The sequence below is a fragment of the Cydia strobilella genome, chromosome 1 (genome assembly GCF_947568885.1).
Source record: "Cydia strobilella chromosome 1, ilCydStro3.1, whole genome shotgun sequence".
Classification (NCBI taxonomy): Eukaryota; Metazoa; Arthropoda; class Insecta; order Lepidoptera; family Tortricidae; genus Cydia; species Cydia strobilella.
Window position 1 is genome coordinate 17,207,962 of NC_086041.1, and position 25,891 is coordinate 17,233,852.

Here is a 25,891-nt window from a genome sequence, read left to right on the forward strand (position 1 = left end):
TATTTTGGTACATAGTGTATTAGTGAAATATATAATGTTTTATTGGCTTTCGTTTAATACCCCACACGTGTATGTGCAATGCATAGTTTGGGTGCAAAATGCAATATTCGCAACGAGGCGGGAGTCATTTTGATGACGTCATTCCGCTGAAGTAGATGGCCGGCGCCGCTGTCTCCCGGCAGTTTTGGAGACCCAGCACCATGCCCAATAACATACTAAAATTTGGTAGCGGTTTCCGGATCTGAACTATCTCTTCGACCGTTTCCCATAAGGCATAGTACTAGTTATTTAACTGTAGGTACAGCGAATAAAATATTTTAAATAAGTTAAAGTGACGTCACAAAGTTTGTGACTCCCCCCACCCCCTTGTCACAATATGTCACATTTTCTTGACCCCCCCCCCCCCCACTAAACGTGTGATGTAATTAATGGAGATAAAATACTATGTTCACTCATTCATTCAATGCTATATTCATTCATTCTTTAATATTGCCTTTAAATCCATAATAATTTTAACATTTACAGTAAGAATAGGTAGGAATTAAAGATTCAATGATTGTACAAGATGTGCAAAATTGAAGAAAAAAACGTGCACCCGAGTTTTACACCTAAAGAAGGTGACATTATGACACTGTACGACGGCATATTGAACTGACTTGTCAAACCTCAACTTTTGACAACCGAGTTACAGCATTAGGTGCGGAGCCGTATTACAGCGCCATCTACATTAGCACTATTTGTAGTCAAATTCGAGGCACACATTTGTCTTAGTATGAGTATACAGTACAGTCAATGAATCTTTGGTAGGTAGTAGCGTATGTATGGCATATCACATGTTTATAACGAATCTTTCATAGTAGCCCCAACGAGAATTTTAATCCATACCTATTTCGGTGTATCAGTATTTGAACTGTCATTAATCAATACGCATCTTTTCATTGGAAATTGGTAAAATTAGAGCCATATTTTATAACACTTATGCAATCATTCGAATACTCGTAACAAATTTGTTTTAAAGAAAAGACCGTTATTATTTTGTATAGGAAATAAATAATAATCTTATTGAAACCAATTTTTTATAATATAAATACCTAGTTATAAGGTAAAAACCCCCTATTTCAAAAAAAATAAGCAAAAAAACAACATTCTTATTGTACCATAGTTTCAAACGTATCTACATTTAAACTGTGCTTTGGTTGCGGTAGGCATTTTTCGCATTTCGTAAGGCAAAAGGCAACTTATTGGTCAGTACAGTCAGTACGAGTTTAAAGGTGCGTAAACCGATAACATTCACTGCCATAATCCTTCAATCTTCCTAAATATTTCATCAACATTACGCAACATTAATGTTAAGTCAACAACCCTTTTAGCCATGACCAATCCATTATTACGTTAAACCGAACTTCGGGACGATAGTCGCTTATGTCTTTGCATGTAAAACGCTCACAGAAATACAACAACAATAAGAATAACAATAAGAATGGAGTAAACGCCAAATGGCGTAAGGCACCGTTATCTCTGTATTGTCACACGTGGCCGCCGGCCAAACGGTTTTTGGTGTAAAAAAAAAAAACAATTTTTGGACAATGCACCCATCCTGGCTTATCTCCAAGCGTGCCAACAAGATGTTATGTAATCCATGATTATGGATGCCAAGCTTTACAGAGTTGGCGATATGATGGATAGGAGCACATGATGGTAGGTAATGGCTTTTCGCCCTGACCAGACGTAGCACAGACGAAACAAAGATTTTATTTTTTAGGGTTCCGTACCCAAAGGGTAAAAACGGGACCCTATTACTAAGACTCCGCTGTCCGTCTGCCACCAGACTGTATCTCATGAACCGTGATAGCTAGACAGTTGAAATTTTCACAGATGATGTATTTCTGTTGCCGCTATAACAACAAATACTAAAAAGTACGGAACCCTCGGTGCGCGAGTCCGACTCGCACTTGGCCGGTTTTTTTTCTTTTGGATGGACTACAACTAAACAACTATCAACACCAAAATCCGGTTGGTACGATTCCCTGCTTATTCCTTTATAGTGCTCAGACGTGGACAATTCAAACTTACTGGAGACAAAAGATTGACGGATGTAGTGCTGGTGCATGATTTAATGGCTCCTCTACACGGTGGCCCAGCGCTGGATCAGCGAGATGGCCATGCGTTGGTTAAGCGCACCCACTATGGAATGGGCCATGGGCCACGTGTATCTAGATGCGTACGCACCATCACTGGTCCACTACCTTTGATGTGCGAACGAAAAACCGACACCGTGGCCATCCCATCGTCATCCCGCCGCGCCATTAGTACTAGTGTAGAGGAACTATAAGAAAAACACGACTGCCCACGATACGATAACAGTAAATTGTAAGCATATTTCGGCCACATAGTTAATGCGAAAGGGAAATCACAGCCAGACAGCCTGCAGACAGTTAATAAATAAATGTTGGGAACTCTGAGGGCCGCTATGGACAGAAGACGAACAAAGGTGACGATATCATACACACGATGTACTAGATTGCAGAACACCAGTGATATCGAAGATCCTTAGTCACGGAGAAACGACCGTAGAGAGAGAAGTATGTGTATCTATGTACCTACTATGTACATATGAACATTATGAACAGCCAGCCTATAGCTTTTAGGTAAGTACATACATATGAACGTATTTTTGTAAGTTTTTCTTTTTGCTTTCGGTTTGTATAAAGTTCTGTTCAAAATTTCGAAAATATGGCTGTAACTTCTGAACTCTTGTAGTGCTTCCTTTGAACGGTACAATAAAAAGCTTTGTTGTAAAATTTTGTAAAACCCAGAATTGTAACATTTTAGGGATATTATTAAGAAATACTTAACTCTTTTCTTAAAAAAAAATACAATATTTACCAAGGTTTCTCAAACACACGTAGCATGGCCAGCACGGGTAAGTATGGTAACCACTACCGCTTTTTACCCCTGACGGAAGGTATATAGACGGTAGGTATATAGAGTGAGAGGCTGTTTGTTTGTGCACACAGAAAAATATAGATATTTATCTCCTGATTAGATGAGTGGATAGATCAGGGTTCTTAGCCAAGCTAACAATCCTTTTTCGACAAACGCCAAAAAAACGCCTTTGGCGAAAATATTGTATAGTCATTTAAGTGTTTTTTGAAATGAATAAATTTAAAACAATAGTTGATGTGTCACGAGGGAGCAAAATGACATATTTACGGCATGGGCGTACAATTGAATCCTAAACGAAGCGAAGGATTCTAACATAGAATTCTGAGCGTAGTGAGGGATTCAAGTGTTAACGCCCAAGGTGAAAATAATTTTGCTACCATGTGACACATACTGCTTTCACATCACCTACGAGGAAATTACATACATATATTAGATGTTTCAAAACATTATTATTTTAAGCAAAGATCGATACGGACAAAGTGCCAAAAATATGTATACACGACCTTAGTATAGGTACAAACTTCTGGCACTTTGTCCGTATCAATATTTTCAGATGTGACTGTACTGACAAATTAAAAGTACCTATAGCTCATAATTATGTACCTAATATCTTTTCAAAGACGGCAGCAAACACCTAAAATGATACAATGAAAATCAAGTACATTTTTTTGTAGATTTTTCTGGTAACAAATTAGCTCTTACCCCTTTGAACCAAATCTTCGGAAGAACACTATGAAGACTGATATCACTTATATTTATTATTATAAAGTTTTTGATTTAAACTAAGTATTTACAAATTTATATACTATACAGAACCGCATAATTATGCTTTGTGAAATATTTATACAAAACTTTTTAAAAAATAAACTTTTTAAATTGCATAGACAAGTATGGCTATATAGGAAACGAGTACACCATGGAACCGATCCGAAAAATGGTATTGGAATAGTGGTAGACAAGAACTTTCAAGAACGTATATAGACCTGTACCAATAGCGCAATTGCACAGGCAAAACCCTCGGTTTCTCCGGTACAAATACGGTAAAGTTGTCATGTTATTACAGTTTTACTACGTAGTGGCCGAGAACCAGAGGTGGCCGGTAAACCGGCTAAACTACCCTATGTGTCGGTTAGTTATTTGACTCATTTATCATTCGTAAGTGAGTTTGATTGTATGATGACTATATGGAGCGACATAATCGCTAAGCGATAAAGCTCTTTAATAAAGATTAAAAAAAAAAAAAACATTCAAATTATGATTTACGACAAAATACAACACATCCTGCAACACGCAACGCTTTTATGTTGTAAATAAAAATATCGTTTGGACGCTACCATAATTTTTTGCTTACTGTTACTTCAGTGCCATGCAATTCAGAAATTCAATAGCTGATTTATTTTTACAATAAACATGCACTCGTACTATTTTACAAACTCTGTCTTTATGCTTTATTACAACTTCTAACAAATCTGAAAAGTTTTATTTTGCCAGTGAAGTTAAATAATTATCTGGGGCATTAAGGACTGCAATAAAACAAGATCCAAAATCTCATAATGAAATTTTAAACTAACCTATTATAATATTTTTAACGTAAGAACGAAGGGAATTTAATAATTTTTCGTTTTACTCAAATGTTCTTGTGGCAGCGTTCCACAGCGCTAACCCAAAGTAAGGTTTGCATTGCACTACCCAACTGATTTTTTTTTCAGTATATGACTTATATATGTGTAGGTACACCATGTACTTATACACACACACATATATGTTTGTGTACATGTATTTATTATACAAATTTCAAATGTGTGGTTCAATCCGGCACCTCCCTTTTTGTCGTCCCTGAATAAGTTATATACTGCCAAGTTTTGTGGTTTTTGCCGGAAAAGACAATAAGAACTATAATTAGAAAAAAAGTTTTGTTAGGGCGCGTACAATAAATACCATATAAGCAACCTGTATCCCCCATTACATATTCGCAACTAACACATAGTTTCAGTGTCCATATAATTTTCTTGCGGCGGAACACTAAATTTTCTGTTTTATGACTGCGTTTATTTCCTTCTGTATGGTTCGCTTTCTCCGTCATATTGCTAACCGAGCATTGTCTACTACAAAGGACAATAGAGTTATTTAGAAAACGACAAGCTTTTACTGCTTATAGTTTTATTATTGGCTTTGAGTTTTTAGGGGCATAGGTACTTGCTTTTGTAAATACCTAATAATAATTAGAAAACAATGATTCGTATGGTATTACAATATTTTGAATATTTTACCTCATGCCATGAAAAATAAGTTGATTTGACCTGTCAGTCAGCATCCCTATTATCCCTAAAAGACCCTATTATTTTAAATTATTCACGTGAGATGTAAATAATTTTGGCTGGTATTTAACTGATCACTAGATATAGTAAAATTTCATTTTAATGTGAAATTATAACCAAAATTTTAATTTTTGCTATCTTATTAAAGCAAATGACTCCAAACTTATCATTGTAAACCCAAAAATAGTAAATACCACCAAAATTGTAACTACATTTTAATTAAAAATGTGCAAATATTAAACATCTCGTTCCTGTCCTGTCCTGGCCGGTTTCGGCCACGGCGACTGGGTTTGTACTGGCTAGTGAGAGCGACGGTCGTGAGCTCTCAGGTGGCTGACGTAGCATATTTTTGCAGTGAATGTACGCCATGTACGGCCACACTCACCGCAGGTCAGCACCCCTCCGACAATATTGTAGTTGATGACCGCAGGTGGTCGGACCTTTAACTCGTCACGCTTCGCGTCGAGTTCCACTCGTCTCTGCTCTTCGAAGGCCTGCACTTTTGTACTCACTGTATGCCTCCACTTCGGTCGATCTTGTGCCGAAGTCTGCCAGTGCAATGGTTCAATGTCACATCTCCGCATGTGGCGCTTCAGTACATCTTTGTATCGCAAAAGTTGGCCGCCCTGTTTCCGCTTCCCACTCTGCAGCTCTGAGTAAAAGATGCGCTTAGCAACTCTGTCATTGGACATACGGGAGACATGACCACACATCTCGTTACTCACTAGATCTTGTTACTCCCATTAGAATTAATTAATCCACTCCGTCACCTTTTTCTAGTAGCATTTCGTTTCTGTAACCGTCGCAGTTCTAACCGAACCTAACCCACTTTTTTAGTAGCATTTCGCTTCTGCAAGGGTCGCAATTCAAACCTAACCTAACCTACTTTTCTAGTAGCATATCGTTTCTGTAAGGGTCGCAGTTCTAACCTAACCCACTTATCTTACTTAAGTGCCATTAATGTTACAGGCACTTAAGTCCTTTGTCTCAATTTCCACCATTTTGAACATTGAAATAAATAGGAAACGACAAAAATATATATCTAAGTACCAAACCGGCTCACAAAATTTCACGAAAACCGATTAAGAAATGCGACCTGCAGAGAACATCCGGACAATCGGAAACTTAGACCTTCGCTAAGGCTCTTTAAATAAACGAAACTAGGTGCTCTGTGAGCTGTAGACCTCGTAATTAGCCTAAAAAATTTATAAATAATAAATAATAGTTATTTTCGATACAAGTGCGGAAAAGAGGAAATTCGAAACGAGTTGCCATAAATTAAAACACGACCGCAGGGAGTGTTTTAAATCGACACGAGTTGCGAATTACCTATTCGCACGTGTATCGAACAACGTTTTACAGTACATATGGCCCTTTAAACTTTCGACATATGCACAAAAAGTGCACTTTCCGCACTAGTGCGAGAAAGTAGCACCATATGTACTGCAATTACTTTTTCGAGTCATTATCACAGCGAACTCACAATAGTCGTAAGTGCCATATATGTTACTGGCGCAAGTCCTTTATGCCAATTTCCGTGCATTTGAAGATTGTTTTATTTCTTTTCCCTATAGATTACAGTAAAAACTATAAAAAATCAAATATGAGTCGACTAATCAAATAAAATCCGGTATTTTACATGCGCCACGCCTTTAGCGCCCGCTTCGCGCCGCGCCGCGCCGCTTCACCATCGCGTCAAGATCGCTCACCTAGGACACTTCCATACCGATACCAGAACGGTTTGTTTGTTCCGCGTCGCGTCTCGCCGCGTCGTACATCAAACGAAAGGTTATTAAATATATTATGATTTGTTAATACATTATTTATAAAAACAATGTATATTTTAGGAGCTACAAACAAAGAAAACCACTTTTTTTGAGAAAAGTTCGTGTATGTGTATTTTATAGCTCAACTAAAAACGTAATAACAATTTTGCGCCTAATATAAAAGAAACCAGTTATTCAGCTATACGTCACTGCTTAAATTTTTAATTTCCGACAAAAACTGTGGAAGTTGTACAAAAAAAACTAAAGCGCGCCAAGTAATTCGCAACTCGTGTCGATTTAAAACACTCCCTGCGGTCGTGTTTTAATTTATGGCAACTCGTTTCGAATTTCCTCTTTTCCGCACTTGTATCGAAAATAACTATTATTTATTATTTATAAATTTTTTAGGCTAATTACGAGGCCTACAGCTCACAGAGCCCCTAGTTTCGTTTATTTAAAGAGCCTTAGCGAAGGTCTAAGTTTCCGATTGTCCGGATGTTCTCTGCAGGTCGCATTTCTTAATCGGTTTTCGTGAAATTTTGTGAGCCGGTTTGGTACTTAGATATATATTTTTGTCGTTTCCTATTTATTTCAATGTTCAAAATGGTGGAAATTGAGACAAAGGACTTAAGTGCCTGTAACATTAATGGCACTTAAGTAAGATAAGTGGGTTAGGTTAGAACTGCGACCCTTACAGAAACGATATGCTACTAGAAAAGTAGGTTAGGTTAGGTTTGAGTTGCGACCCTTGCAGAAGCGAAATGCTACTAAAAAAGTGGGTTAGGTTCGGTTAGAACTGCGACGGTTACAGAAACGAAATGCTACTAGAAAAAGGTGACGGAGTGGATTAATTAATTCTAATGGGAGTAACAAGATCTAGTGAGTAACGAGATGTGTGGTCATGTCTCCCGTATGTCCAATGACAGAGTTGCTTAGCGCATCTTTTACTCAGAGCTGCAGAGTGGGAAGCGGAAACAGGGCGGCCAACTTTTGCGATACAAAGATGTACTGAAGCGCCACATGCGGAGATGTGACATTGAACCATTGCACTGGCAGACTTCGGCACAAGATCGACCGAAGTGGAGGCATACAGTGAGTACAAAAGTGCAGGCCTTCGAAGAGCAGAGACGAGTGGAACTCGACGCGAAGCGTGACGAGTTAAAGGTCCGACCACCTGCGGTCATCAACTACAATATTGTCGGAGGGGTGCTGACCTGCGGTGAGTGTGGCCGTACATGGCGTACATTCACTGCAAAAATAGGCTACGTCAGCCACCTGAGAGCTCACGACCGTCGCTCTCACTAGCCAGTACAAACCCAGTCGCCGTGGCCGAAACCGGCCAGGACAGGACAGGAACGAGATGTTTAATATTTGCACATTTTTAATTAAAATGTAGTTACAATTTTGGTGGTATTTACTATTTTTGGGTTTACAATGATAAGTTTGGAGTCATTTGCTTTAATAAGATAGCAAAAATTAAAATTTTGGTTATAATTTCACATTAAAATGAAATTTTACTATATCTAGTGATCAGTTAAATACCAGCCAAAATTATTTACATCTCACGTGAATAATTTAAAATAATAGGGTCTTTTAGGGATAATAGGGATGCTGACTGACAGGTCAAATCAACTTATTTTTCATGGCATGAGGTAAAATATTCAAAATATTGTAATACCATACGAATCATTGTTTTCTAATTATTATTAGGTATTTACAAAAGCAAGTACCTATGCCCCTAAAAACTCAAAGCCAATAATAAAACTATAAGCAGTAAAAGCTTGTCGTTTTCTAAATAACTCTATTGTCCTTTGTAGTAGACAATGCTCGGTTAGCAATATGACGGAGAAAGCGAACCATACAGAAGGAAATAAACGCAGTCATAAAACAGAAAATTTAGTGTTCCGCCGCAAGAAAATTATATGGACACTGAAACTATGTGTTAGTTGCGAATATGTAATGGGGGATACAGGTTGCTTATATGGTATTTATTGTACGCGCCCTAACAAAACTTTTTTTCTAATTATAGTTCTTATTGTCTTTTCCGGCAAAAACCACAAAACTTGGCAGTATATAACTTATTCAGGGACGACAAAAAGGGAGGTGCCGGATTGAACCACACATTTGAAATTTGTATAATAAATACATGTACACAAACATATATGTGTGTGTGTATAAGTACATGGTGTACCTACACATATATAAGTCATATACTGAAAAAAAAATCAGTTGGGTAGTGCAATGCAAACCTTACTTTGGGTTAGCGCTGTGGAACGCTGCCACAAGAACATTTGAGTAAAACGAAAAATTATTAAATTCCCTTCGTTCTTACGTTAAAAATATTATAATAGGTTAGTTTAAAATTTCATTATGAGATTTTGGATCTTGTTTTATTGCAGTCCTTAATGCCCCAGATAATTATTTAACTTCACTGGCAAAATAAAACTTTTCAGATTTGTTAGAAGTTGTAATAAAGCATAAAGACAGAGTTTGTAAAATAGTACGAGTGCATGTTTATTGTAAAAATAAATCAGCTATTGAATTTCTGAATTGCATGGCACTGAAGTAACAGTAAGCAAAAAATTATGGTAGCGTCCAAACGATATTTTTATTTACAACATAAAAGCGTTGCGTGTTGCAGGATGTGTTGTATTTTGTCGTAAATCATAATTTGAATGTTTTTTTTTTTAATCTTTATTAAAGAGCTTTATCGCTTAGCGATTATGTCGCTCCATATAGTCATCATACAATCAAACTCACTTACGAATGATAAATGAGTCAAATAACTAACCGACACATAGGGTAGTTTAGCCGGTTTACCGGCCACCTCTGGTTCTCGGCCACTACGTAGTAAAACTGTAGTAACATGACAACTTTACCGTATTTGTACCGGAGAAACCGAGGGTTTTGCCTGTGCAATTGCGGACGAAGTTATGATAAGGAAATATGCATTATACTTCAAAGATGTTATTATTATGCTAAATATTATTAGATCAAATAATCATTATATAAAACGTGACGGAGCTCTGTCACGCGCTCACGCGAGAGCGGAAGAGCCACCCAGATTCAACAGCTTCACCGAAGCGCGCCTCCCCCCTCACCCCTCTCCAGGCTCCGCCCCCTTGGTTAATTTGCACTTTTCGTCGAAAATTTTCTAAGGCCAGGATTACACTTGTAAGTTTTACTTACGTAAATAGGGACACAGCTATACTACAGAATGAGATATGAATATCGTTATCTCATTCTAGCAAATAGCTTTGTCCCTACTTACGTAAGTAAAACTTACAAGTGTAATCCTGGCCTAAGTCTTACAACCCCTACGAAATTTGCAAATTTGCAAATTTTCTAAGTCTTAAAGACTTGGTTACCCTTTGATACACTGACCGCGAGTCGGACTCGCGCACGAAGGGTTCCCTACCATTACGCAAAAAAGCAAAAAAAAAACACGTTTGTTGTATGGGAGCCCCTCTTAAATATTTTTTTAATACAGTTGCTCAAAAAGTGGTACTTTTTGTGGCTGCGTAGCGTGCGAGAAGCTCAATTTCTCGAACTAGTGCTTTTTACTTTTTAGTTCCAAACTATACTTTCGAAACGCAGTTAAAATTGAATTTAGCGCGGAGCAGGTACCAGGGCCTCATGAGTTATGAGGAGGTGTCGTTGACCAACCCGCGCCGGGCGCGCACGAGTATGAAGGTATCGCGGGCTGCGGCAGCTCGCGTATCTTAGCTGTATAGGTACTTTTGGTTTTGGTTTGGTTTGGTGGTATGATTCTACTAATGATATATTAATTTATTATTTTTTCGCAATTGTATTAAAAAACGTCGTTTACAACACGTGTGAAATGTACTAATTTGATTCTATTTTTAGAACTTATAGCGGCAACAGAAATACATCATTTGAAAATTTCAACTGTCTAGCCATCACGGTTCATGAGATACAGCCTGGTGACAGACGGACAGACAGACAGACAGCAGAGTTAGTTAATCACGGAATCTGTTTTAAAAGGGAAATGTTACTATAATAAAATTAAGTTAATCATAAGATTCCTAATAAGAGTTTTTTTTTACAATTAATCTGACTAACATTATTAACTTAATAGCAGACTTGAATCCCTAAGACATTGAAGCAAATTATAATCTGTTCAGAAACTGAAAGAGATTGCAAGTAGAACGTTAGGTATAAACGGAGAGGAATATGATTTATTAATAATTTTTAAGAAAAAAAAACCGACTTTAATGGGGGATGCCGCTGAAAGTTCACTTATTGTTGATGGTGCACTCTTAGATTCCAGACAATGAAATGAAAAAGACAGCATCTTTTGCCTAATAATGTAGAAAAGGAGGTAAAACCATCCACTTTTCTAGTAGCATTTCATTTCTGTAAGGGTCGCAGTTCTAACCTAACCTAACCTACTTTTCTGATAGCATTTCGTTTCTGTAAGGGTCACAGCTCTAACCTAACCTACTTTTCTGATAGCAGTTCTGTTCTGTGACCCACCTAAGCCACTTTTCTATTAGCATTTCCGGGTCCGGATCAGAGTCCAGGTCCGTGTCCGGCTGTCCAGGTCCAAGTTTGGGTCAGAGTTCGGTCCGAGTCCGGGTCCGAGTTGGGGTCCATGTTCAGACCCGGGTCCGGGTCAGAGTCTGGGTTCAAGTTTAGGTCTGGGTCCACAAGGAAGAGAACAAATCGCCAAACGTGAACTATGTGTCATTGAAGAGTTCCATTCTGATCATTATCAGCAGTTTCCATTTCATCAAATGTCACTTTTTTAAATGTAAATGCTGGATTTGTTGATAAAAAAACAAAAATCACAATATGTATGCCTTTCACATTTGAGGAGTTCCCTCGGTTCCTCGTGGGTCTCATCATCAGAACTCGAGCTTGACAAAAATATGTCTTAAAAACTTAAGTTGCTTAACAAACATAAAGAAGAGGACAAATCGCCAAACGTAAACTATGCGTCATTAAAGAGTTCCATTCTGATCATCATCAGCAGTTCCACTTCATCAAATGTCACTTTTTAAAATGGAAGTGCTGGATTTGTTTATAAAAATACAAAAATTACTATATGTATGCCTTTCACATTTGAGGAGTTCCCTAGATTCCTCATGGATCCCATCATCAGAACTCGAGCTTGACAAATGTTTCTTGAAAACCTAACTTGCTTAACAAACATAACGAAGAGGACAAATCGCCAAACGTGAACTATGCGTCATTAAAGAGTTCCATTCTGATCATCATCAGCAGTTCCACTTCATCAAATGTCAATTTTTAAAATGGAAGTGCTGGATTTGTTATAAAAATACAAAAATTACTATATGTATGCCTTTCACATTTGAGGAGTTCCCTAGATTCCTCATGGATCCCATCATCAGAACTCGAGCTTGACAAATGTTTCTTGAAAACCTAACTTGCTTAACAAACATAACGAAGAGGACAAATCGCCAAACGTGAACTATGCGTCATTGAAGAGTTCCGTTCTGATCATCATCAGCAGTTCCACTTCATCAAATGTCACTTTTTAAAATGGAAGTGCTGGATTTGTTTATAAAAATACAAAAATCACTATATGTATGCCTTTCACATTTGAGGAGTTCCCTCGATTCCTCATGGATCCCATCACCAGAACTCGAGCTTGACAAAAATGTTTCTAGAAAACCTAACTTGCTTAACAAACATAACGAAGAGGACAAATCGCCAAACGTGAACTATGCGTCATTGAAGAGATCCGTTCTGATCATCATCAGCAGTTCCACTTCATCAAATGTCACTTTTTAAAATGGAAGTGCTGGATTTGTTTATAAAAATACAAAAATCACTATATGTATGCCTTTCACATTTGAGGAGTTCCCTCGATTCCTCATGGATCCCATCATCAGAACTCGAGCTTGACAAAAATATGCCTTAAAAACTTAAGTTGCTTAACAAACATAAAGAAGAGGACAAATCGCCAAACGTATGCGTCATTAAAGAGTTCCATTCTGATCATCATCAGCAGTTCCACTTCATCAAATGTCAATTTTAAAAATGGAAATGCTGGATTTGTTGATAAAAATACAAAAATACTATATGTATGCCTTTCACATTTGAGGAGTTCCCTCGATTCCTCATGGATCCCATCATCAGAACTCGAGCTTGACAAAAATGTTTCTTGAAAACCTAACTTGCTTAACAAACATAACAAAGAGGACAAATCGCCAAACGTGAACTATGCGTCATTGAAGAGTTCCGTTCTGATCATCATCAGCAGTTCCACTTCATCAAATGTCACTTTTTAAAATGGAAGTGCTGGATTTGTTTATAAAAATACAAAAATCACTATATGTATGCCTTTCACATTTGAGGAGTTCCCTCGATTCCTCATGGATCCCATCATCAGAACTCGAGCTTGACAAAAAAATTTCTTGAAAACCTAACTTGCTTAACAAACATAACGAAGAGGACAAATCGCCAAACGTGAACTATGCGTCATTGAAGAGTTCCGTTCTGATCATCATCAGCAGTTCCACTTCATCAAATGTCACTTTTTAAAATGGAAGTGCTGGATTTGTTTATAAAAATACAAAAATCACTATATGTATGCCTTTCACATTTGAGGAGTTCCCTCGATTCCTCATGGATCCCATCATCAGAACTCGAGCTTGACAAAAATGTTTCTTGAAAACCTAACTTGCTTAACAAACATAACAAAGAGGACAAATCGCCAAACGTGAACTATGCGTCATTGAAGAGTTCCGTTCTGATCATCATCAGCAGTTCCACTTCATCAAATGTCAATTTTAAAAATGGAAATGCTGGATTTGTTGATAAAAATACAAAAATACTATATGTATGCCTTTCACATTTGAGGAGTTCCCTCGATTCCTCATGGATCCCATCATCAGAACTCGAGCTTGACAAAAATGTTTCTTGAAAACCTAACTTGCTTAACAAACATAACAAAGAGGACAAATCGCCAAACGTGAACTATGCGTCATTGAAGAGTTCCGTTCTGATCATCATCAGCAGTTCCACTTCATCAAATGTCACTTTTTAAAATGGAAGTGCTGGATTTGTTTATAAAAATACAAAAATCACTATATGTATGCCTTTCACATTTGAGGAGTTCCCTCGATTCCTCATGGATCCCATCACCAGAACTCGAGCTTGACAAAAATGTTTCTAGAAAACCTAACTTGCTTAACAAACATAACGAAGAGGACAAATCGCCAAACGTGAACTATGCGTCATTGAAGAGATCCGTTCTGATCATCATCAGCAGTTCCACTTCATCAAATGTCACTTTTTAAAATGGAAGTGCTGGATTTGTTTATAAAAATACAAAAATCACTATATGTATGCCTTTCACATTTGAGGAGTTCCCTCGATTCCTCATGGATCCCATCATCAGAACTCGAGCTTGACAAAAATATGCCTTAAAAACTTAAGTTGCTTAACAAACATAAAGAAGAGGACAAATCGCCAAACGTATGCGTCATTAAAGAGTTCCATTCTGATCATCATCAGCAGTTCCACTTCATCAAATGTCAATTTTAAAAATGGAAATGCTGGATTTGTTGATAAAAATACAAAAATACTATATGTATGCCTTTCACATTTGAGGAGTTCCCTCGATTCCTCATGGATCCCATCATCAGAACTCGAGCTTGACAAAAATGTTTCTTGAAAACCTAACTTGCTTAACAAACATAACAAAGAGGACAAATCGCCAAACGTGAACTATGCGTCATTGAAGAGTTCCGTTCTGATCATCATCAGCAGTTCCACTTCATCAAATGTCACTTTTTAAAATGGAAGTGCTGGATTTGTTTATAAAAATACAAAAATCACTATATGTATGCCTTTCACATTTGAGGAGTTCCCTCGATTCCTCATGGATCCCATCACCAGAACTCGAGCTTGACAAAAATGTTTCTAGAAAACCTAACTTGCTTAACAAACATAACGAAGAGGACAAATCGCCAAACGTGAACTATGCGTCATTGAAGAGATCCGTTCTGATCATCATCAGCAGTTCCACTTCATCAAATGTCACTTTTTAAAATGGAAGTGCTGGATTTGTTTATAAAAATACAAAAATCACTATATGTATGCCTTTCACATTTGAGGAGTTCCCTCGATTCCTCATGGATCCCATCATCAGAACTCGAGCTTGACAAAAATATGCCTTAAAAACTTAAGTTGCTTAACAAACATAAAGAAGAGGACAAATCGCCAAACGTATGCGTCATTAAAGAGTTCCATTCTGATCATCATCAGCAGTTCCACTTCATCAAATGTCAATTTTAAAAATGGAAATGCTGGATTTGTTGATAAAAATACAAAAATACTATATGTATGCCTTTCACATTTGAGGAGTTCCCTCGATTCCTCATGGATCCCATCATCAGAACTCGAGCTTGACAAAAATGTTTCTTGAAAACCTAACTTGCTTAACAAACATAACAAAGAGGACAAATCGCCAAACGTGAACTATGCGTCATTGAAGAGTTCCGTTCTGATCATCATCAGCAGTTCCACTTCATCAAATGTCACTTTTTAAAATGGAAGTGCTGGATTTGTTTATAAAAATACAAAAATCACTATATGTATGCCTTTCACATTTGAGGAGTTCCCTCGATTCCTCATGGATCCCATCATCAGAACTCGAGCTTGACAAAAAAATTTCTTGAAAACCTAACTTGCTTAACAAACATAACGAAGAGGACAAATCGCCAAACGTGAACTATGCGTCATTGAAGAGTTCCGTTCTGATCATCATCAGCAGTTCCACTTCATCAAATGTCACTTTTTAAAATGGAAGTGCTGGATTTGTTTATAAAAATACAAAAATCACTATATGTATGCCTTTCACATTTGAGGAGTTCCCTCGATTCCTCATGGATCCCATCATCAGAACTCGAGCTTGACAAAAATGTTTTTTGAAAACCTAACTTGCTTAACAAACATAACGAAGAGGACAAATCGCCAAACGTGAACTATGCGTCATTGAAGAGTTCCGTTCTGATCATCATCAGCAGTTCCACTTCATCAAATGTCACTTTTTTAAATGTAAGTGCTTGATTTGTTGATGAAAATACTAAAATCACTATATGTATGCCTTTAACATTTGAGGAGTTCCCTCGATTCCTCATGGATCCCATCATCAGAACTGCTTGTTGACAAAAACGGGACCAATCTGTATGTATATACTTACAAACAAAAAAAGAATTTTCAAAATCGGTCCAGAAATGACGGAGTTATGGAGTAACAAACATTAAAAAAAAAACATACAACCGAATTGAGAACCTCCTCCTTTGAAATCTTGAAGTCGGTTAAAAAGTTAATGCTGTAGGTAGTGTAATTCCTATAAATAGATAGTCGGCAATAGGAAAAGTCGAGTCTAGATCAATAAGGCAGCATCCGCGCCGCACTGGGCCTAAACCAGGTGGAACGCAATGCGGAAATGGAAATGATAAAGAAAATATTGAAAACACCGACAAACTAACAAGCAAATAAAGTAGAAATCGACCCTTTTGAGAGAGTTTTTGGTTTGAAAGTAGCCAAAATCAAATAACCAAAAAACGTAGGTACCATATAATTAAATTGGATATCTGAATGTTAATGTAATAATAACACAAGTAAACAATGTACACAACATTTACTATTCATGCAGAAAACATAAGCGTAAAGAATGGAAAGGTATACGTAAGCATGGAACGCTCTTATTGCACATTTACTCAGAGGACACAATAGCAAAATGTCTAATAGTGCATTAAAAACAATACAAAAATCTTGTATATTATTGTGTATTTAAGTTAGAATAAGGAAACGTGGCCAAAACAAAATACAAGTTCAAAAGTTATATGATGCCAATTTTGAGGTTAGGAAAAACCCGGCACATGCATTACAAGGCATAACCGTCAGATAGTGTTTTTATTACTTTAGATAGTATTAAAACATACATGTAAAGTTATAAGACATGCCGCTACAAAGTTGAGTATTAATATTGGCAAACGGAAAAAATATTCTGGAAGGCGGACATATTGAAACTTAATACGGGCTTCCATAGTGTTATCGAAAGTTTGCTAGTCATTAATACATCATAATAAATAACAAGTAGTTACCGGTAACTAACAACAAAACACCACACTGGCACTGCACTGGAAAATCCAAACTTTTCAATTCACTTCACTTCGGTGTTCGGAAGTTTTTTGCCGTTTACGTTAACGGTTACCGCGATACGTTTGGAAATGTCGGGGCGGCAGTCGGCGATGGACTGAGGCGGGCGGGCGGCTCGGCGGCGCTCGGCTTCTTTCGGCCTTTAAATTTAGAATTTGGCTCTCTCCCTGGTTTTATATAGCAGTGAGTACATCGTATAAACCGTATCCGAGTCTAAGATGCGGTCTCCGCCTGTTTATATATAGCAATTACAGCTTTTTATTAAGGATTGTGAATTTGACGATGGGATTGGCACTAGTTTTTTGGGAATATAGCAGCTTTATTTTTACATATAGGTATTTTTAATTATAAGATCGTCCTAGAACAGAACTTGGTATATTAGCAATAAAAGTATTCCATGGAAAACATTGTCAAATGGTTCGCCGAAAATGAAGCAGCAATTTTTTTTTCGAATTAGGGGTTGGCCTCATAGGTAGTAAAATTTATTTAGTGTGTGACCTATATACTTATATGATGACGGCTATACATAACCAAAGATAGATATAACTCCGTAATAGATGGATACAGTCTAAGGAAAAAACGTGCCTCGAAAATCACGAAAATTTGATTCTCGATCAGATGGCGCCACTAGTTTTGGCCTACACTCGTATAGAGGGCGTTGACTGTTTCGTTTGTTATTTATAATTTTAACGTATACCAGTGAAAGAACATGGGTCAAAATCATATAAAAATAATTAATGCAAATAAAAAAATCATTTATCCATATTTAAATACATTTTAACGTATTTTTATAAATCTTCATTTTTAGTTTTAAAGTATGTCGATAGTGTGAATTTACAGTGGTTACAAAATTTACTATGACAGTACCGCTCTATCTTATTATATCCTCATTGACATAACATAACTAATTAAATATAGGTACTGTATGTGAAGGTTAATGGAAAGAACATGTCTAGTCACTTTAGTCACATTTTGAGTAATCGCGGTTTTAAAATTTGGAACCATGTCAAAATATATGGTAATTCCGTGACCAGGTCATTTTTAACTTTAAAAAAGTTGTGTTACATATGTTATACAGTGGTAGCAAAAGATATAACATATAGTTCATTAAGAGCTCTACATTTTGAGATGAAAATCTCATTTTCCGAAAAAGTGACTAGACATGTTCTTTCCGTGTAGCCATCATATGTAGGTTACAAATTTTTAGTTACAGTATATAAACCTACCTTCTAAACATATATATCTATATACAGGCGTGTGCAATAAAATAGGAGTCAATAGGGAATATTCTATTAATTATTCTCTTTATTTATCTTTCTTCTTAAGTTAGGCTTTTTACAATATGAGTATAAAAGTAAAATATAAAAACACTTACAAAACATTACAAAAAAATATATAAAGACATTATAAAAACCCTAACCTAGGGTGCCGCCGGCAGCGGGCAGGGTCCAAGCTGCCGGTGGTCAGGGCCGCAGAGAGAGGAACCGACGGACTATCCGCGCCGCCGCCGTGTCCAAGATCACCGCCTTAATTATTAATTATTATTATTATATTCATTATTAAAATTTATTGGATTGTGATTTCATTGTTGAAAGTTTTGTTTTTATTTTTAATGTTTTTACTAACACATAGCTACCTATAACGATGGTACTAACAATATTGTATGGACTTTTGAACGTTCCGAAATAGTTTTTATTTTATTTTATGCGAAACTCTGCGTAGGTGGCGCCACTACCACAATCTGAGGGTCTATCGCGTAACAATAAAATCGAAATTTCGTTATCTAACATCTCTGTCACTCTTGCGACATATATATTACATATATATTGATATTCGAGCGATAATGAAGCAGATAGTGAAATTGCGGATTCGCGTTTGCCGGTAGTATATATAGGTCCTCTGTAAACAAACCGCCTTGATGCATCAATGTCATATTTTATTATCTCTGAAAACTTGTCAAAAACCTGTTATGTACAGTATGTATAAGTTACTCTATGGTTTACTAAAAAATGCTAGTGCTGCACTCTGGTGGCAGAACATTGCAGTAATATCCCCTATAGGAAAGCTTTAAACTTAGATCAATTATATTGGATCTTTTTTTATAATTCTTCTGCATTACTTGACATTGTTTCAAAATTAACTGTAACCTTTACTTAAATAATATTGGAAGTATAAAAACGTAACAACCTACGAATAAGATACAATTGTATGTATACTATAATTGTAATTTAGTATTTTGTCTATTATTTCCAATCAAAGCTTTACACCTAAACCCATGTCATCCAGAAAAAAATACTTTTCTATAAGACGATCTTCGTCTCAGAGTGTACTAATAGTCCATCATTCGGACTTTTTTGTTGATTTTTGACCAAATACTTGGTTTTGTTTGTTTGCTTGAGGCTCTAATCTAAATGATAGTACCGCCCATAACAAACCAAGTAGTCGGTCAAAAATCAACAACAAAGGCCGAATGATGGACTACTAGCACACTCTGAGAATAAAAAAAGACGTCTAGGAAAATATTTTGTATGGGAGACAAATTTTGTCACCTGAATCACCATGATTTTTCTTAAAAAACTTAATAAATTTACCATTATAAGCTAAAGCAAACAACCCAAAAAATCTTTTTAATTTAAGATTAGTAGTTAAGTTAAATATTACATGTGATTTTTTATAAAAATAAACAGTTTTAAATTTATTTATTTTTTAAATAAGAAAATAAATCTAAGTTTGTGATTGTGATCTTGTAACATATTAAATTAATATACAAATAAACAATACAAATATACAAACAAATATATAGTAGCATTTAATATTTTCCAAAACATCAAAATAACGAATCCAACTAAAGGTGGTCACTGACGATCCTTCCAACAGACCAAATAGCGTGGCTGCATTCCAAAATCGGTCCGTGAATGTCAAAAACGTATAATGTTTTTAAACGGCATCCTAATCGTGGATTTCCATTTGGATTGAAATCCAGCACGCCACTCCATTTGGACGTATCGGCGTGGCGATTTTGGAGTGACTGTCAATGCTAGAAACGTACACCAAACGTGCGCCATGCCATCTGGACGCACTCCAAACGCACCGTGAATGTGCAAAACTGCGTCCATTTTTATTCAATCTGCATGGCGCTGCCACCAAGTAACGACACGACAACGAATTCATAGTAAAAATGTTAGGCCGAGTCTTTGTTTTGTAGGTAATAGAGGAGTGGACCGCGAGCCAGGCGCAAATTTCGTCAGTCATCGCCTCCCGGGCGAAAACTCGTATAGCGGTTAACGGCTATGTATGATGAACCCTCGTGAACGTCAGCTGCCGCTCCGTTGGTGGGTTGAGGAATGGCAGCCACCGAAACGCGTAACATGGTCTTTCCACCGCGATACAACCGGCTGACGATTTGTTTTATTAACAATAGCATCTAAACTATCATCTGACAAAGTATCAAGCGGGAGGCGATGACTAAATTTTTTTATAGACTTTATTTGCTGCCATTCCTCAACCCACCAACGGAGCGGCAGCTGACGTTTACGAGAGTTCATCATAAATAGCCGTTAACCACTATACGAGTTTTCGCCCGGGAGGCGATTGGTCATGGAAATCTGTTCCTGGCCCGCGGTCTAGAGCATCGGAATCATCCATGTTTATGGCAAGTCACAAACGACGACTACCACAACAAAGATATAAAATGCTGCGCTAAACAAGTTGTTAAGTGTAGGATTGCCTTTTTCTTAACCATTTCTTCGTCCATGTCCTTTTTGGATTTTTAAGCCTTTTCACATAAATGGCTACCACAGTTCCAAGTACAACAAATCCAGCATACGGTACCAATAAAGCACACATCAGCAAGTGAAGCAAGAGCACCTATGGACGTATGAAATGGATCGATGTCAGTGTACTAAATAATTGGATGCCGTCCATTGGAATTAATCCATTGTAACGGCATCCGTTTGGAAGGCTCGTCAGTGGCCCGCTTAATCGTACATACTATATCGCAGGCCTTGCAGCAAGCGCAAGATGGTTGAAGAATTTGGCAAATCGGAACAAAGACATAGGACGAACAATCGAACATCGTAGAAGAGTATCATTCGAGTTCGATTTATTTTATGAAACATCGTATGTATTTAGGTGCGAATATTCATGTTAGCCTACCTGTATCTTCCCCATAACTCTTGATAAGATGATGATACCATACGTTAATTCATTGTTAATCAAACAATATCCTGACGCGTTGCTCATATTCGTGTTGGATTTTCCTCGTTCTTTGTCAAAACAAGTCCATTCTGAAACAGGGTCATCGATGTTAACAAATAACAAATGTCATTATAAAACATGTCCATATACTATTTAAAAATTATATTACAATAGGCATTATATCAATGATAGTTTAGATGAAATCACAACATAACAAAGGAAACGTATAATAAAAATTGCATTATAACATATAATATATCAAATGGCGTTATAACAAATGTAAGTTATTATATATACTTATATTCATATTAAACAATACACACCCAGATGAAACATATCCGATCCGGTGGATGGATATCATTACTTAAATTAAATCATTAAAGACTAGTGACTTTAGGACACCTAATACGTACGAGTATGTATTTGTAGTTACTTAATTATACCTAGTAGAATATAAATGAAACAAGAAATAAGCGATTTTGACTTATTTACAATATTAGTGGTGGTAATTGTTATAACTGTTTCAAATTTTAGGTATCTACGTCAAATGGTCTCTGAGAAACACGCATTTAACTGATTTGCAAGACCGAAGTGATCCCATAAGTGTTCCGTTTGTCAAAACAAAGTTTTGCACGGAATACTAAAAATGCAAATGATTTATTCATAATATTGTCTTCGGTTACCGCGATAGTTACTCATGAAATAAAACTATGAAAACGGATTATATCGCGTATATTGAATTTATAATACATCCCAACATGCCCATGGGATGTATTATAAATTCAATATACGCGATATAATCCGTTTTCATAGTTTTATTTCACGATTTATTCATAGTCATAGGTAAATAAGCTAATATTATAAACATTAAATGTGCCGTTCTGTTTTCATTCTGGGCGGAATAAATACGATATCTCAATTAGGGAAAAAATGTACGTGATTTTCCGTTGATTGAAAATATCATACGTTTCCGTAACTAAATAGAATACTTTTTAGGACATACGATGAAATTGAAATTGCGCTTATTATTTCTAGAATAGAGAACTCTATCGTAGAATAGAGAAATCTGACGAAAAAAAAACGACAACAAAATAAAATTCTGCCCAATTATGTAATCAATATAAACTCGGTTGACTGGCCAAGGAGTAACGTCAAAGAAAGGATTCATAAGTAGGTACCTAGGTATACATAGTACACAGGGACCGGACAACCCTTTCCGCGATAAAACCCTTTCAATGGGCGACACTTAAACACGGCTAACACATTGAAAGACTTTCCCTTTTGAACTGCAAGCCCATTCATACCCTTACCTTTGACTAACCCTTACCGAAAAGCTAACCAAAAAAATAAGGCTAGCCCTTGTGCGACTTATGGTTTTATGTCGCACGCTCAAGGTCTTTGTGCTAGATGGAGTGGTGACCCATTAAAAATCAGAAGGTTTAACTTATTATTTTATTTCACGTATAGTTACAGCGATGGTCTCTAATGAAGTGGCGGGGCCCGTGAGAACATACCTGACGCTTACTCCCCGCGCGTCCCGTGCCCGATCCATTTTCGCTGCGTAGTGGGATTAGCTAACCAAGTGTGTTCCCACACCCTTAATAAGGGTTACCCTTATCTTTAAGCGCTTTTTATAAAGGTTTCCCTTTGCGTGAAAGAGACAGGATTAGTATATATCTACGGTAGTGTATGAAAAGGAAAGAAAATACGTGCCTAGTCAAAGAACGCCGCCGTCGCCGCCGACGATCGCTCGGATTCGAAGTAATGTGTGCTTTATGAACAAGGTAGACGACTGAAATTAGCACGCTTGTATGCTAAAAGTGAAGCCCTTTATAAGGCTAACCCTTATAAGCAATATGCAAGGTGTTGGTGAGCGGATGATAAGGGTTTTGTAAGGGTATTTGGGCTACCGATTACTCAAATGTGGTAGCTTTATATAAGGGTTTTTAAAAGCAAAACAAAGGGTTTCGTCAGGCAAAGGGTATGGTGAGTTAAGCCTTATGCAATACCCTTATAAAACCCCGATAAGGGATAGCGGGCCGGTCCCTGATAGTACATTGTGCAACCAGGGGTATAAGTGAAATTTCGCAAACGAGGCCTTTAGATGCACGACAGCCGCAGGCTGTCGTGCATTAAAGATTCGAGTTTGCAATGTTCTTATCCACGAAGTTACACACAATTTTTTTCATCACACTTGAGAAGAAAAAACTAAATTTTAAGCGAAATAATTGTTAAATAGGTGACATTTCAAACATTCGTTCGCCATATTGTCATTCTTTGACAATTCCTTAACGGTTAAAGAATTGTTATTTTGGCCGGATAGGTTAGTTTAACCTATCCGGCCACAAAACAAACGATGACGGCATTCAGCTACGATTGAAAATTGTGTAAACATATTTTAAACGGCTATTAAATTAATCAAATTAAATATTTTTTAACATAAACAATACTAACAACAAATTATGAACGTCAGTATTTTAAAAGGAAAACTCATTAACCGACTTCAATTTCATAGAAGGAGGGGTTCTCTATTCGGTTGTGGCAATTTTTTTTTTATGTATGTTCACCGATTACTCCGAGACCCGTGGTCCGATTTGAGTAATTCTTTTTTTGTTCGACAGGAGCTACTTCCAAGTTGGTCCCATATTAATCTGGTTCTGATCTGAGGATGGGATCCCTGAGGAATTGAGGGAACTCCTCAATTTTTAAAGGCACATGTATGGTGATTTGGGTGTTTTCATAAGCAACTTGAGCATTTTCTCTCGAAAACGACCAATTTGATTAAGTGGACCTGATGATGATGATTGTTTTGATGATAATGATTTCAGCGATTACTCCGGCACCCAAGATCCGATTTGAGTAATTATTTTTCTGTTTGAAAGAATTACCTCCAAGGTGTTTTCGTAATATTTTTGGTTTTGATCTGATGATGGAATCCGTGAGGAATTGAGGGAACTCCTCACCAAAAACCACCAATTTGATGTAGTGCAACTGTAGCCTAACCATGAGTTTGACACTAAATATTCGCTAGCGTCTTCGTAACTTACTTTGTACACTAATATGCCAGTACGAGCGAAATGCATAAACAGTAAGTTACGCACACGATAGCGAATATATCAATGTCAAACTCGTGGTGATGAATGATGAAGACCACGGACAAAATGTGGAACTTCCCTCGTATGTGTATTATGATTTTTGATATAGGTAGTTTTGGAAACAACCAAAGAGACTGAGAGATGAGGGGTAGGTGTGAGAGGTGAAGGTAGAGGGTATTAGTGTTTGGGGGGTTTGAGGTTGAGGGTTGAAGGGAGGTGAGTTGATGGGTCGGGGACTGAGGGCCTGAGGGGTTAAGGTTAGGAGTTGAGGGGTCTGGGGTTAGGGGTCGGGGAATGGCGGTTGAAGGGTTGGTGGTTTAGGGTCGAGGGGTTTAGTGATCAGGGGTTGATGTGCTGTGAGGTTGAGTGATCGGGGGGTTTGAGGGATTGGGTCAGTGACGGGGCGGAGAACGGATTTAGTGACAGGAATGATTTCCCAGACGGACTCGAGGAAAATTCTGACTATTTAATAAAGTTTACGAATTTAGAGTTAAACATGATTATGTTTTTCATTCATCTTCATCTTAACAATGCCTTAAAACTAAAAATGGAGAAATACAATTTTTTATAAAAAAAAAGATAAACCGACTTCAAAAATGATGAAATAAAATATTATCCTTTTTAGGGTTCCGTGTTTAAGTATATGCGTTACCAACTGATATTTTCGAACTTGCCAAGCCAAGTAGTAACAATACCAGTCACCAGAAATAACCAACTTTATGTCTATAAATCCCATTACAACTGTACAAATATTATAAACGTGAAAGTAATTCTGTCTGCCTCTTTGTTACCTTTTCATGGCTAAACAACTGAACCGCTTAAGCTGAAATTTGGCATGAAGGTTCCTTGAATTGTTTTATATTTTGAAATGTAGTCCTCTGGATAAGCGACAGAAAATAACTCAGTCCCAATCCCACACTTGCGTGCTATGGACTGTTCAAGAATTAGTAAGAAATGCTCTTTAAAAAATACGACGACAAATAAACGCATTAGATTTACACTAATGTGCCGACAAGCATGGTACGAACTGCGCCAAGAAGGTTCAACCGTGTGTTCTGTTCTGAGGTGTGTTCTTAAATACCTACAGAAAGTTCGTTTATTGTCGTCGTGTAACGCTGCGTCTTACATAGGCGAACAGTCGCGGCCGGCCCAAGGCGTTTGCGTTTGCAACGAGATCGCCCACGTAGGGCACTTCCATATTCTTCTTCTTCGCGTGTTGTTCGCCTACGTAGTACGCTGCGTTAGGCAATCCAACGTACATACTTATATAGTCGCATCCTTATCGAATTGCACCAAAATCATTATGAATATATGGTTCAAAATCTGGCTTGGCACCGACTTCAAACATATCAGTTGGTAACGCATATACTTAAACACGGAATCCTAAAAAGATACTATTTTATTTCAT

At 37.1% G+C, this 25,891-nt stretch overlaps 1 protein-coding gene across 7 annotated transcripts in view; it reads right to left on the reverse strand.

Annotated features, from left to right (window-relative positions):
- The window catches only part of LOC134745501 (muscle-specific protein 300 kDa), a 298,426-nt gene extending 277,038 nt beyond the window's left edge, over positions 1–21,388 (reverse strand). For 5 of the 7 annotated variants that reach the window (XM_063679589.1, XM_063679605.1, XM_063679564.1 and 2 more), the window contains exon 1: positions 17,137–17,297. The gene's annotated coding sequence lies outside the window, so the exon portion shown is untranslated. Of the gene's footprint in view, positions 1–17,136; positions 17,418–21,346 lie in introns of those variants that run through there. The other 2 variants (XM_063679556.1, XM_063679613.1) reach the window with 2 other exon arrangements.
- Positions 21,389–25,891: the final 4,503 nt, after the last annotated feature.